This window comes from Nilaparvata lugens, chromosome 6 (assembly GCF_014356525.2).
Source record: "Nilaparvata lugens isolate BPH chromosome 6, ASM1435652v1, whole genome shotgun sequence".
NCBI lineage: Eukaryota > Metazoa > Arthropoda > Insecta > Hemiptera > Delphacidae > Nilaparvata > Nilaparvata lugens.
The window spans coordinates 4,027,672-4,043,900 of record NC_052509.1 but is presented as its reverse complement, the minus strand read 5'-3'; the positions used below and the strand labels follow the sequence as shown (position 1 = coordinate 4,043,900).

General features: G+C 31.5%; 1 protein-coding gene across 7 annotated transcripts in view; it reads right to left on the bottom strand.

Moving 5' to 3' along the window:
• Positions 1 to 12,157: 12,157 nt before the first annotated feature.
• LOC111044490 (la-related protein Larp4B) overlaps positions 12,158 to 16,229 on the bottom strand; it is a 111,341-nt gene continuing 107,269 nt past the window's right edge. For all 7 annotated transcript variants that reach the window (XM_039429966.1, XM_039429963.1, XM_039429967.1 and 4 more), the window contains one exon: positions 12,158 to 15,569. The gene's annotated coding sequence lies outside the window, so the exon portion shown is untranslated. The remainder of the gene's footprint in view (positions 15,570 to 16,229) is intronic.

Here is a 16,229-nt window from a genome sequence, read left to right as displayed (position 1 = left end):
AAGCACCAGGGATGGAAGGTCAAGTTTTTGTTTCAAATCTGTCCAATACTCTAGAATCATGGCACGAAAAACTCAGCTTGTTCGGAATTAATTCCCAAACGGCCCTTTATCACTAGCTCGTTACTGGACACTAAAATTGGATAGAAAATTAGTTCCAAAAGTGGGTTTACCACTCAAACTACCTATGTAATACCACTTTATGGCATTTGGAAAGGTGATCGGGCAATCATGTTATGTCACGATAGTGACAGAACCGTGTCTCAAAATAATTTAATTATAATTTTTTTTAATAAAATACAGTACTTTCAATTATTTTAAATGTTATAAAATATAGTATAATTTAAACAAATTCATTTTCATCTTAAACTGCAGAGCAAGAGAGGAAAACGTTCTATTCAATAAAAATGTCTTAGCAAAGCTTCCACGCCATTGGCTAAGAACTTAATACAAACTCAGCAGTTGCGCTGACAAAAATTTTTATTCCTAAAAAGACGACTCGCTTCTCGTTCAACTGCGGTATCGACCACGAGTCCAGGTTTACCTAGGAGAGTCAGTTCCATATTTTCTGTAAGTTTCTTTTTCTTTAATTTTCTTTCAAAAATTCATTCTCCTCCTTTTAAACAGTAATATCTCAAATAATAATAACAACAATAATAGAACGTTTTCCTCAACATATTTTTTTAATAAATTTAAATTCTTAAATAAAATCAATTTCATTTTAGATAATTAAATATAAGCCAACGGTTTCATAAGAAAGGGCGTAATTGTTTAAAATAAGATTTGTTTTGTTTAATCATCCGTATTACCGATTTTCAACCTTTTGTATCTTTTTAAATATTGTTCAAAATTGATAAGAACTTTGTGTCAATAAAAACTAAATTACTTTTCCAATTCTTACTTCTTCTATTTTCATCCTATTTCAAAAATTCAAACACCTTGTGTGAGTCAAAATTTTTATTATCAAAATTTCCAAGTTTTTGTGTTTTTTCTTTATATAAAAAAAGACACTGGTGGAGGCGTTCCTGTTCCTGTGAGGTATTGAATGAATTGATCGAAACCCATACGATTTGGAGGAATCTGGGGATTAATTCATTCAATTATCCACAAATTTAAAGATCCTATAATTTTTGGTAGTGTGCTTTACCAAACATCGAGTAGAGGCACTAACCACTAAGAAGAATACAATCGATCAGTAGGCCTACTAACGAATTGATTATTTGAATAAATCACATTAATGTGAAGAACATATAAATAGATGATGAAATAACACATAACAAAACACTTATAATCTTTTCGTTAGACTGGTCATTTCTTTTTATTCTTTTATTTGTTACATTTGGTGAAGGCGTCGATCGCCCATCATTCCATCAATTTGTTACAGTTAGAAAAATACTTTGTTTATGAATGAGGTACTCGTAATTTTAATTAGAAGTTGGAAAATTATGTTCATAATTTATTTTAGAAAAGACGAGTCTATTATTATCTAATCTATTTTTATTGTTGCCAACTCTTTGAGATCAATGGGAATCTGTTTGCAATCAGATGTTGAAACTCCATAAGATTCGAACAAGAAAGACTTCAAATATAATACTTGTTGATTGGTTATCTGTACAAGTTATCACTTACAAGACTGCAACACAGAGATCTACAATAACATAGAGAAACAATAGCGTACGTAGATATCACATGGTATAGGGAATTTATGTCGCAACTTTTACTGTTATCTCAAGCCGATTATTGTCAATTTTCACTGTTTTGTTGGGGTGATAGTGTATGAACGGCACAATTTGAGAGACTACCAGCGTCACACAGCTGCATAGGAAAGAACTATTGGCTTGGGATAACAGTAAAACTTGCGACATAAACGCCCTATACCATGGGATATCTACTAATGCTATCGTTTCTCTATGACATTAGGCATACTGCTTCTACAGGTTTCAATAACTTATGACTGCTTTGAGCTTTGCATTTTTAACATGGATTTTCAACTTGGAATTCTATAATATTAAAAATGAATTGCAAAACCTCTAGCAATTCTTCATCATTCAATATCGATTCATCTCGGAGACGTTGTAGCAATGGTCAATTCATTCTTTCATAAGACACAATATCCAAGTGATCCAGACAAGTCACAAATGGATTTTCAACTTGAAATTCTTTATTCGAATTTAAAAATATATGAAAAACCTCTGTCAATTCAACATCATCCGATATTAATTCATCTCAGAGACGTTGTAGCAATGGTCAATTCATGCTTTCATAAGACAATATCCAAGTGATCCAGACTAGTCACGATCAATTGAGCCAATCTTCCTTGAACGTCTGACCAGGTCTCCTAAGGCACATTCCCCTCTTGGATAGATTGAAACAAACATCCTCACTAATAACTTGATCACTTTGTTTATACAAGAGGAAGCTGCTGTCAAAGCCTTTAAAATACAAAGGGGGACAAAATACGACAGCTTATAAAATGCAATACTTACTTCTTGAATCACTCATGCTGTATGGAAAGAATGACCCAAGAGTCAATAGGGTACATAAAACTATTTGAGTTATGAAATTTTTCATCTTCTTAGAATGTTTAGCCCATATAATAAACATTTATTCACATCACCGCATCTGAAATATAATCAGAACACCGTTCACCAATTATCATTTCAATTTATTACTTATGTGTTACTGTGTTGAAAATGATGAGTTATGAAAAATGATTTTTTTTTCAATACCGAGTCCAACCTATTATAATTCCAATCCAATTATATACATACCTTAACATACCTGCGCATAGGTACACCTATTTTCCTATTAAATATTTCCATTAATTACTTCAGTGCACATACTTATTTATAATAGACACTATTAGTATATAGTGTCATTTTGGCAGCCTTGATATTTATATTTTTGTATTATAATTTTATTTATTATTATTAAACGAAAATCCAAATTAAATGCTGTAATTCACCCCGAAGACTTCTGCTTCAGCAAATATTGACAACAGGGTAAACAACTAGATGGAAATACGATGAGCGCTACTATTCAAAAAGTATGCATCCTATTATCCACTGATTTTTCAAAGGGAGAATTTCTGACATAAAAAAATATATTGATTTAACTGGTAAATAGCCTAGACTACAATAAATGAAATAATACGCTTATGTGTAAATTAGTTTTAAATGGTGTACCCTTCTAGAATATCATGCACTTTTGCCAGGTGAATGATTCACTAAAAAATCTGGTGTGGTACACTCACACAACTTTCCTTGCTCATTAAACTATAAGCCTCTTTCGAGAATGTTTTAGGGGAATAACATAATGACGATTGGCGGCAACATATTTGAAACTACGATCAGACTCATGTTGTTTAATTGTTTTCAGAGTACTTTTTCCTTTGTGAAATTCGATGATATTTTTTAAAACTCGTCAAAACAGCTGTTCTACAGATGAAATATCTCGACTATATGACGTGTTCTTTTTATGAACTGGTCTACCTACCTACCTCGTGCACGAGAAGAAGGCTACAAAGTGCATTTCTCAAGGATGAGGTGGACCCCCCATTAGTTTCCCAGAAAGGAGACTCTAATAGTTAATAGAGCTGATACAGGGTATGAATTTGAAAAAAATCGGTCAAATCGTTTTTGAGAAAATCGTGAAAAACATTGTTTTTTAGTGATTATCCGCCATTTTTCTCAATAATATTACGGAGCTCCTGAAATTTTCCCAGAAATAAGACTCATGTCAGTTGATAGGGCTTATAAATAATAGCTATCCATGGTATAAATTTGAAGAAAATCGTTAGTCATTATCCGCCATTTTTCTCAAATATTACGGAGCTCCTGAAATTTTCCTAGAAATAAGACTCATGTCAGTTGATAGGGCTTATAAATAGCTATCCATGGTATAATTTAAGAAAATCGTTAGAGCTGTTTTCGAGAAAACCATGAAAAACATGGTTTTTTAGTGATTATCCGCCATTTTTCTCAATAATATTACGGAACTCCTGAAATTTTCCAAGAAATGAGACTTATGTCAGTTGATAGGGCTTATCAATGGTATAAATTTGAAGAAAATCGTTAGAGCCGTTTTCGAGAAAACCATGAAAAACATGGTTTTTTAGTAATTATCCGCCATTTTTTCCGCCATCTTGAATTGAATTTTATTGAATTTCATTTTAAAATTGTTCTTCATATTGGCTGATAGTTTAATTTGTAAGCATTTAATGTGTTTTTTGTTACATTAACAAAGTCTTTGAAATACATCACATACATATACTTTTTTCAACATTAATGTTATTTTTTTTCAGTCATGAGTTTTATACGATAATAATTATTTTTTACTACATAAAACCGATGCGTCGAATTGATTGTTCATGAGAGTTCATCATTAGAATGCAGCGGTTTAATTAGTTGATTATTGTTGAATATTATAATTATTATTGATAACAATAATCACGTTTTAACGGTAATTTAGCATAATACATAAATAACACAGCGAATATCAAAGAAGAAGTACTGTACCGTTTACTGGTTCACTCGAGCAGCAGTGTAATACATCAAGATTTCACCAAAGTTATTACATACATACCATGTAAACATGTAAATTGCACATAAATGGGCTCATTTTTCGTTCATAAAAGTACCAACATTTACATATCTGCTAACTAACAAGATATCCCTATGAACAATCACATCATTATTCACCAAAAATAGTATCATATCATATTCTTTACACATCATGATCATTTTTAAAAGAAGACCCATCTTACATTCAGTATATATATATATATAGTTATCGTTATTTACATACTATTCAAACAATAAAATTACATACGTTACAAAGTATTATTGAAAAATACAGAATATGGTATTACACCGTAAATATTAAGGAGCACTTTATTTTATTGTAAGAAAATATAATAAACTTTCACATTATTGTAAAAAACAACAAAATCGCTGACTATTTGTGTTGGTAGAATAAATGAATTGTTAGATTCCCTATTTCAAGCCTATGGATGGAAATTTCTAGATTAATCAAAAATAATCCAGAAAAATCAGTAGTTTTGATAATAGTCAAGCTAAGCTAACACCAACAAAATACAGATAGAAGTTACTTGCAGGAAATTTGAAATGCAACAACTGGCTTGATTCAAAATTCTAGTTTGAATAGTTTTTAACGAAAAGAGAATTCTGTGGGATTTGATAGGCCTATTGTTAACACTAATACTTCACAAGAAGCGTTGAAAGTTAATTGCAGTTTCATTTTCCATGAGGAAGATAACTTCAAGTTTTTTCTGACCTTTATTAAAGTTATTACAATATTGTCTTCAAATACATACAGCGACAAGAATTGAATATTTATATTTATGACTTTATTGTATCTTTGTTTAAAACTTTATTCTTTAATAAAATTATATATTTTATTTATTTAATCAAATGCATTTATGTGGAGCTATTGTCTGAAAGAGTTATAAAAGTAATTTTAGAAACCGAGTTTAAACTCAAAATATTGGAACTGATATTTTGTTTCAATTATACATTTTTGAACCACTTAGTTTCAATTCAGGACCAGGTTTCAGATCCGTGAAGCATAGCTATATCATCTGGTAAGATTATACTGAGCCTTGGCATTAATTTTTCAATCTAGTCTTCTATTACACCACTATTCTCTTTCTTTGTGATATTCTTCTTCTGCTTTTTCTTCTTCTCCGTCTTCTTTTTCTTCTTCTCCGTCTTCTTTTTCTTCTATTAATTCTTCACCAATTTAGCCATGAACAACGTTTCCTATGATGTGTACCCCTAACCAACTTCTCTCCATGCCTATGCAAACTTTGAAGATTTTCAGATACTTTAAGATCTCTGGCATTTGAATAGACTTATAATAGCCTACCTAAGGCTTCAGCCGAATGGCTTTCTGAGCCTGTCAAGCGACTGGTGGGACTAACTCAAATGGAGTTCACGAATCACCAAAATATATAATTTATTGAAAAAATTATTACAGTCGAACCTCTATATAACGAAGTCGATTATCCCGAGAAGAAATTCGCTGTCGAGAGGTATTCGTTATTGAGAGGTTCTGTCTAGAAAACTGCCATTCTGTAGCAATATTTTTCAACTTTTTACACTATACTATTGGATTGAACGCAAAATACGGTTATTTTGTCAATATCTTCACTATAATAACTCAAATTTCCTATTTTTTGTTTTATATTTGAAAAGTGAGTAATATCGGTTGAATTTTGCATTTGAATAAAACATCATGTTTGATAAACGACTCACATTTATACAAACAGTCGGACATGTCTGGTACACTATTTTTCAGTTTTAATCCTTGCCTGATAATTTTGAAAGCCTCTAGAACTTCTTGATCTGACGGATTCTTCTCCTCAGGTTCGTCACAGTCATCATCATCATAGTCAGTTCAAAGAATTGAAATGTGTGACAAAAGCAGGAATGGGAAAAAAAGCCAGTCGTTCACCTGCCTGGTCTACAATAATGAACCCTTCGACAACAGACAGAGAAGAATGGCGCAAATTGATACGGAGAGCCCACCTTAAATGACATGTGAAAATGATGATGAAACACTTTATGAACTAATAAGAATATTAAAGGGAATTGGATAAAATATTAATTTTATTTCAACTTGAAAGCTCTTGGAATTCAATTTCCAGTAGCTTGCATTCAATTTCCGACATGTGTTTCACCCTCTATTGACTGTCTACCACTCTATCTTCTTCCTTCTTCCTACCTGAATTGCCATTATTTTTAGTCTATTGACCTTTCTGCTGAAACTAAAGAATTCCTTGAAAATGACCGTCTGCTTCCTATACACACTACACTTTGTATGTTGAAGTCAAGAGGAAACTTTGTTGTTGAGTGGTCCGAAATTCGTTGAATAGAGGAAAATAAGCAGCAAAAACTCTAAAATGTCATGGGACCAGGTAAAAATTCGTTGCGTAGAGGATTTCGTTAAGTGGAGGTTCGTTACAGAGAGGTTCGACTGTATTTCCAACAAATTTTATTATGAAATATAAATCAAAATCTTGTTGTGTAGTTGAGAAGTTGATATTGTGGTAATTATTCATATTAAATAAAAATACTAAGAAATTGTCAAAAACCACAGATTTATTGATACTTAGATAGACCGGTTTCGGTTTTTACACCATTGTCAATCTCTGATAAACTGAGATTATCAGAGTTTATCAGAGATTGACAATGGTGTAACAACCGAAACCGGTCTTTCTAAGTATAAACTGAGTTCATCAGAGATTGACAATGGTGTAACAACCGAAACCGGTCTTTCTAAGTATAAACTGAGTTTATCAGAGATTGACAATGGTGTAACAACTGAAATCGGTCTTTCTAAGTATAAACTGAGTTTATCAGAGATTGACAATGGTGTAAAAACCGAAACCGGTCTTTCTAAGTATAAACTGAGTTTATCAGATATTGACAATGGTGTAACAACCGAAACCGGTCTTTCTAAGTATCAATAAATCTGTGGTTTATGACAATTTCTTAGTATTTTTATTTAATAAGTCAAAATAGCTCAAGGCTTGATTTCAAATCAATAAATGAGATTGAATTTATTATGCCTTTGAAATTATTTTAAAAGTAAGTTATCAAAAGCGATAAAATTATTACAAATAAGTTACGGTACTGTACACATACTATTTTAAGGAAGTTGATTGATAATACTCAAATACTAGATTTCAGAAGAATTTTGTATTCCTCAAAAAATAATTCTATACGATCGTGATTTTATTACAAAGAATGATTCCCCCATCAAACCTTAAAAGTATATACTCTTTATGAATAATGAATTAAGTAAAGTGCCAATATTTAAAAAAAATCAGTTCACATTTATTTTTTAATTTTGTTTATAACTCCTCATTTTTCCAGTACTACTCAACAGTTTTCTTTAATGGACCAACTAAAGGGTCTGATGTCTAATGGACCAACTTTATGGTTGAGTGGTAGAGAGTACTTGTAAGTCCTAACTCCGCCTAATAAAGATTTTTTTTCATTTTTTTAAAGGGCACAAGTAAAAAAACTTACTATTCATATTTCAATTTATTTACTGTATTCTGGACATTAAGCTATTGTGAATAATTATTTTTTTCACAACCGCATTAGACAATCACCATGATTTATCTATTTTTCATAAGGCCCATTGACGGCGTTAAATGATATATTCAGGCGCGGTGGAACTTCCGTCAGGGACTCCCCACCAATAAAAGCCATACGAATATTATTATTATCAATCTTTCAAATTAAAAGTGAGATAAATATTTCGATATTTCATTTAGAATGTTTTGAATCTTCTTCATAATATGGTGATACTGTTTCGAAGATGGAAGGATTTTCCTTATGCTGGGCAACGAAGTTGTTGTTCTCATGCCTATCCTAGAAAATGGATTATTCGATTCTTGTTTCCAATTTATCATTTCGTTAATAATAAAGATGCGTGCTTTTATTTCATACAAAAGAGCTTTCATATTTATTTCACTCCATGTAAGTTGTTTTCCTATTGCATAAGGAAAAGGAATACCTATAGTACTGCATAATTGAAGACACCATTTTCACAGTGAATCAACTCCTGAATAGATAAGGCCCATGCCATGCAAACTAGAGTAGATCAACTAACTCTCATTCTTCTAAAAATATTACTTCAGTTTTGTAGTTTATGCTATTATATTTAAAAATGATTTTTTCATTATCTATCAATTCATTTATTTGCCGAGAATTTTGTCAGAAAATAAAACTTGGAAGTTATGCAACCTCTAGGGAAAACTTTAAAAATACCAGCCACTACTTCTAAAACATTTTATAAAATAGATAACAAGGTTCAATCAAAGCAATGTATCGTTCTTCAGCTGAACCAAAACATTTTCAATTTTCTAATAATATTCACATTTAGCACATACCTATTTTAGTCAACTCCGATTACATACGTGCTCTATATATACCTCACATACGACTTACACACATTCTCTCAAAACATAGATATATTACAGTATCTTCGGTACCACCTATTCGAGTAATATAGAAATAACAAAGAATAATATCCACTTGAAAGCCAATCTATGAATATTATTTACACTAATCATTTCTCTATTCCATATTGGACTGAATTATATAACACCTAAAATTATCATCTTCCAATGAAATGTACTGTACATTTCGGCCAACGATATTGATATTCAATACAACAAAATTGAGTGAATCACATATTTTTTACAATAATTTACAAAAACAATAATATCGGATTGGACATTAATAAAAATTGAATTCAACAAATAGAATTGAAAAAGGTAATTTGGAATAAAAGTTAAATCATTAATAAAGCAGTTTAGAATGAAAATTGCATCATAGAGGAATTTTATTTTAAAACCATTATTAATAAGAGATACTATTCATTGTTGTAAAGAATACACTTTACCAATAATAGGCAATTATTGAAAAAATACAACTGATTCATAAGAATACCGTTTTATAAACTCTAAAAATTCAGGCAAACCCAAACAGTTTGATTCTTTCACATTCAATATTAATTGAATAAATAGCTTTAGACCTAATAATTTATTATTGTAATTTTTAAGCACTACCGTCACGCCTATTGAAAATAATACTTTTATATATAGATATATTGTCTAGCCAAATTTCCAACATCCAACAACGCAGTCAAAGATATTGTAAAATTGATCATAAAACTACAAGGAATTAAATCAAATGATGAATGAAATGATCGACTCGAATAAAAATTGTGACAAGTGTTTGAGTTTTTATAATTTGTCGAAAAACTAGATTTCTATTGGTTATATTATACCAACTGTTTGAGCATTTGACGACACCTATATTCTTTCTATCGATCCTGGTTCATGTCAAAGTTAGTAGACTTTGTCTAATAACGTTGGGTTCATGTCACGATTTGTATAAAAGGTACCTACTATTGTTCAATAGTACCTGCTATTGATTTTAATAGACAGTGATTTCAATATAAAAAACTCAATCTTATAACAGATAGTATTCGTAGCTCTAATCTGTAAATTGAGGGAAAAAATGATGGACCTAACTCAACCGTCAAAATTAACAGGCTTTTAACCGCCTGATGTTGATTATGGGTATTGACTTTTTATTAGCTGTGATTGCTCTACTTTACAAGCTTCCATTATATTGTGTATAATATAAGAGAAGGTACACACAATATTGTCAAATAAAGAGGATGTAAATATAATTTCACTCCACTTGTAACAGGAGGTTGATCCATTTATTTGAATACCTTCTTAGCACAAAGTTGCTGAGAATATGAAACCAACATTTTTCAAGTTTTCATGTTGGACGGGTGACCGTTTATTGGCTAGCTGTACTAACTTTTAGAAAAATGTGCTTTTGGAACCAATTTGCTATGGTTAGGAAGCTACTTAAAGTTGTAGTCTTTCATCATAGTTCAACCACCCAAGAGTTGAAGACTCTTGTGCCCATCAGCATCCGGAATATGTGAATATTGACCGCAAATTTATTTTTATTTTGCTCAAAAGTAGAATAATTAGTAGGCCCTACATGGTAACTTGCTGTTAACAAAACTTCATCATAAATTATGGAAAACTAAGATCTGTTCTGATTCTAAGATATTTAAATAAATAATAAATAAATCTTTATTCTATGACAAGTACATTACAGAATAACAATAATCAAATATTGAATTCAACAAAAATGCTTAGTGTACAGTCAAAGAATACAATACTGTTTGCTAAAGAGTGAACTTTGTCTGCAAACAGGAGCATATCTCACAATTGAAAATTTTTTGCAAGAGCGCGTTTTGTTCCAAACTGTATTTTTAAGCAATTCTCAGATTCTTATCTTAACTGAGCAATACTTCTTGCTTGCCTAAAAAAGTATTGCTAATAGAAGCATTGCTTGGGAGTATTAGCCAATACCTCAACCAAGTGCTAGGATGAAACGAATGATTGATTTCGAAAGCACATTTATATTTCTTGAATATTTTTGCAAGACAATTAGGGGCTTCATTTATAAACGATCTTAAACCTGTCCTTAGCTTGTTAAACTACTCCTATTGGTTCTTGTTAAGGTGCGTACAGACTTTCGTTCCGCTCCAAGACCGAACGTCACTCCAGCAGAGCGATTGATGATCGACCGGCGAGCAACAATGGTTCGACCGGGGAACGCGAGAAGATCTACCATCTTCCGTAACGTTCATGATCGGTGCGAGTAGAGAGCGGAGGCGGAGCGATTGCTGTGCGATGGTGGTACGTGGGCGGTACGAGGGAGGAGCGTGCTCGGTGCGGGTTGGAAGCACGAGTATGTGTACGCAGCTATAGGCAGTCATAGCGTGCTTTGCAAAGGTAGTTCTAAGAATTCTTTATACACACGACCTGAAGTTGTGCTCAGCTAAGATAAGAATTTATTTCTACGGTCCTTCAACTCATTTCCTTTGTTTGTGAAATCATATCTGTTCTCTGATACTCTGGTAACATTGTTGTTACATTGTCATTACATTGTCTGGTAACATTGTCATTAACGTTGTTGTAACCAATAAATAATTTGATTTGATTGATTGATAACACAGAGTACCTCGAGAATAATCTATTAACTAAAAATAGAAGATAACTTTTGATTGTTTCCCATCAATCAGATCCAAAATAAACTAGGACTTTTTACATTAACGGAAACAAGAACTTGTGATTCATCAAAAACTACTATTGATGGATTACTCTCATGTATTATGTATCATTGAATGAGTAAATAAATGAAAAGTGCTTTCTACGTACATATTATATGACTAAATTTTTCAACCTCAATTCCAACACCTCCGCATTCCAGGAAAATACTTCCTTCCTACTTTGTACATGAATACTATATCTTCGTCATATAATGGACACTTATTCAAAAAAACTATTCAATACTCTACTGGACTAATCAAACTCATTGTTTCAATTGTAGGTGTTGAGCAAATGTTTTAGAAGTTAGTAGTATAGCATAATAGTTGGCAAAAACTAATAAAATATCAAATAATACCCCATATCAAATTAATACTCCACATGAAATAAAAAAAAAAACACCCCAAAATATCAACTTAACTAGAAACCCAAATGTAAAACAAATATAGGTAAAGAAATAGAATGGAAAAATCAAACACAAAATAAATACAATATATTTATGCATATATTTCTAACTGGCAAATTACGACAAACAAATTAAAAATAATAAAACGATAAAAGAAAATAAGATTATAGAAAACAACAATACTAATTTCATTTTCCTCAATATTTTATACAATAAAAAACCAACTGATATTGATAATTTTGTCAAGAGAATGAACTCAGTCGAGCTTTTGAATTTGATGCTACAGGTGCTAGTTTTAAACATTTACAATTTCTACTAGAATTAACTTTATTAATGCGATTCAATACTAATTTCTAAGCCTAAATTACACAACAGTGAATTTAGATTAGAATTATGATCAAATCGTATTGATTATAGGTCATACGTTTAGGTTGTGAGATTTCACAATTATTAGGTTTTTTGCTCTTTTGCTTCAAGTTTAGAGTCGAACGTTGTTGTGTTAATCAATTGTCATAATAATAGTTTTTTCCGACAATACAGGTAACTTATCAAATGCTCAGCAAAGAGAATCGAAGAAGAAATTCATGGAAGAATGACTGACTTCAACTAAGCTGACGAGAATTTCAACAGAACAACCGAATGAATGCAACTATCAACTCAGAATCAATAATAAATTTACACCAATTACTCGGATTGTCAACGAAAAATAATAAACAAAACAAGAACAAAACAAAAATCATCTTGTCAGGGTTGTTGTATGTTGTCATTATCAACACAGTCCACAAATATATAATTATATCAGTGTCTGTTAACTAACTTAAAAATTAAATCAACAAAATTTCATTTTATATATATAATATTATATACGTGTTTTATTTAAAAGTATACCTAATGAAGTTTATTATTTACGAATTAATTAATGTTTACATGATTATCTCATTTTTTTACAAGTCAAATGTTCAAACTTTATGACACAAATCGTTGATACCATTACATCAAAACTATTTTCGCCCTAGTAGTTATAATTGGGCCGATAACAATAATAATAATAATAAATAAAACACAACATGTCACCCAGTAGAGCAATAAAAACAAACCTAAACTTAACTGGGAACAAACCGACGGTTGCTTGCAAGTTAACAGCGGTTAACGACAATTTATCCTCTCAATTTAATACAACACATAGAAAAAACCCAAACAAATTCTTTAGATAGACAGCACAACCAAAACTAAATACAAATTTAATTCCCAACATTATTTACCTCAATAAAAGAAATTACAGTCAAGATGTAGCCAATAGATTGGAAGAATACACCAGCAGCATTGCTCGTGTATTTTGTGTGTATGTGTGTAAGCAACCGAAATAAATTCTAGAGCTAAGAATAGAGTAAAATATAACACATTAATAGTAACAATATTATTATTATCATCATCATCATTACTATCATCTATCAACAACTCCTTCAATCTACCTAACCGCACTTGGATGATGCTAAAAATAACAATAAATCAGAAAAATAATAGGAGCTTTCAAATAATAATCATAAAGAATACCACCGCTAAATGAGAAGATCAGAACTGAAATTTAATAACGATGAGTTGGTTTCAATAAATTTAGCCCTGCACCAAGTATATAATCAACTCCGTATACGGACGCCAAGATGCACAGAAAACTAATAGAGCCCATCTAGAGGTCTAGAGAAAATAGCTGACCGGGCAAAACTCTCCTATTCTAAACCTCCACACTCATCAGCTCTAATCTTCAAGCAGTCATCATTCATTAAAAACAATTCCATATTATTATCACAACTAAGGCGGACACTGATAGAATCATCATCATCATCATCAACATGTTCCATCATCAACATCATCCACTACCAAATAAGTCTATCACGTTTTTTTATTTTCTTTAAAAATTTCAACAAACTTATAACCGATCAATTCCAAACCAAAATCAATAATCCCTTACGATAATAAGAGAGGAATAGATACCGTTGATAACAATCTCTATTTATAATAATAATAAATCTAGGCAGCTTACGACTATTTATATCTTCTGCATCTCTATACAATCCTTCACAATTTGTCAAAGAAAAAATAAAATGAATGAAAACATTATATTTACATCAAACACGGTTAAGAGAAAAACGTTTTATACCCTTTCGTACTACAATCAACACGCACTATTATATCATTATTATATTTATATATATAATTTTTATATGCATATAACAACACTCTTCAAATATATATATATCGATATAGTCTCAGTTACGTTTTGTCAAACAACTTATTTGAAACCGACACGTGACTACCTGCAGTTCGATGCAAATTATTTTTGGGGCAACTAACACAGACAATGATTAATGGCGATCGATATTGTGTGTATGAGTGAGTGAGAGAGAGAGAGAAAGAGAGAGACCGTTGATAGGTTGTAGAGGCATTGGGGCAAGAGAAGGACAGACAGCTGGTAATAGTCGGAAGTATAGTTTTCTCAGAGAGAGAGAGACGACTATCAAACCTCTTTTCTCGGAGAGAAATAATTATCACTATCCCCAAAAACGCATGCATGCGTAATTACTCTCTATATATATAACCACAAGTTTTATACCTACTCAACGACTGTATAATATACAAATATATATATACTACCAACCGGTGTCCCTCAAATAAAAAATTGTAGATCAACTACAAAACCATTCATTTTCTCCTACTACAGTAAATATATATAACATATTCTATATAAACTTTCCGACAAGCTTTTTTTCACCATTTTTCAAATATTTATAATATATAATTATATCATATATTTATAAGTATATGCATTGAGACGTTTTTGACTCCTCAGTAGATAAAAATCATCATTATCACCTTCTATTAATAAACAATTCTTCCCTGATCGTATAGATATCATCAGTAATTCATAAACGTATATGTGTATGAATAAATGTATGATATGCATACATGTAATGTGGATAGTAATACACAGATATATTATAAATTTAACGAGGAAATTTCCTTTTTTTGTTATTTTACGTTCACCACTAGTAACTGTCATTTCAAGCAATTAACATTACAGTCGTGTGAAATCGTCGTTAATTAAATGTACATCTACCACTCATAATAATCACATATCACAGTGTTTGCGTTCGCCAGAGTTTTTGTGGGGGTGGGGGGAAGGAGAGAGGACAAGACACAGAGAGCGAAATGGTCTGAAGGTCTGTGACACACTGTTCGACTGTGACACACTGTTCGATTGTCACAGTCTAGCAACGAGGTCTGTGACACACTGTTCGACTGTCACGTTGGTCACACAAGTCAATCCTAGTCACAAATATACGACCAAGTCACTAATGACCGAGTCACCAATCCAAATCACAACCATGTGACCTAGTCACGTTCAGTCACTCACAGTCTCTGGTGTTGCCTCCTTCCGTCGAGGCACGACGTCACGATTCTCAGCTAGTATTATCTGCTACAAATCTGAACCTGCAACACAAACAATTCATTGCTCAATCACGCAAAAACCATCATCTTCAACTCAACAACAATTCATCATCAATTTACATTTGAAAATCAAAATCTTTATTTCGCCAATATAAAAAATCACTAGAAATATTTTCAATTAATAATACAATAATATGTAGTACATACATGATCATAAAAATGAATAATACATTTCGAATTAATAAATAGAAAATTGGCACAGCTAGCAAAGTGAGCTTGTCCGCCTTAAATAAATTCGAGATTGAGATTAGAGTTTATTACAGTTCTAAACAAATAATTATGGATGTATCAATATATTTTAACTAGATTACGTTTCGAATAAATTGAGTTTTTGCTACATAATAATCTGATTTTCAAAGACCCACTATTAAAAGACCAAGTGAAATTGAAAAATAGAACCTAAAGGCTTAATTCATGTTCAAATTATATTCATAGAAACGATCCTTTGACTGTTTCTCTGCTAAAAACAGAGACCAGGTGGGTATCAACAAAGAGACGGAAACTTGAGTTGCTCTCTCAAAACAAACAACGTTGAATGGTGTAGTTCATAGTTAAGAGCTAGCAATGTAACTTATGTTGTTGCTTCGGTTTCCGTCACGTTGTATGTAGATCATTTTTTAGTCTCTGTACATTAGCAGCCCA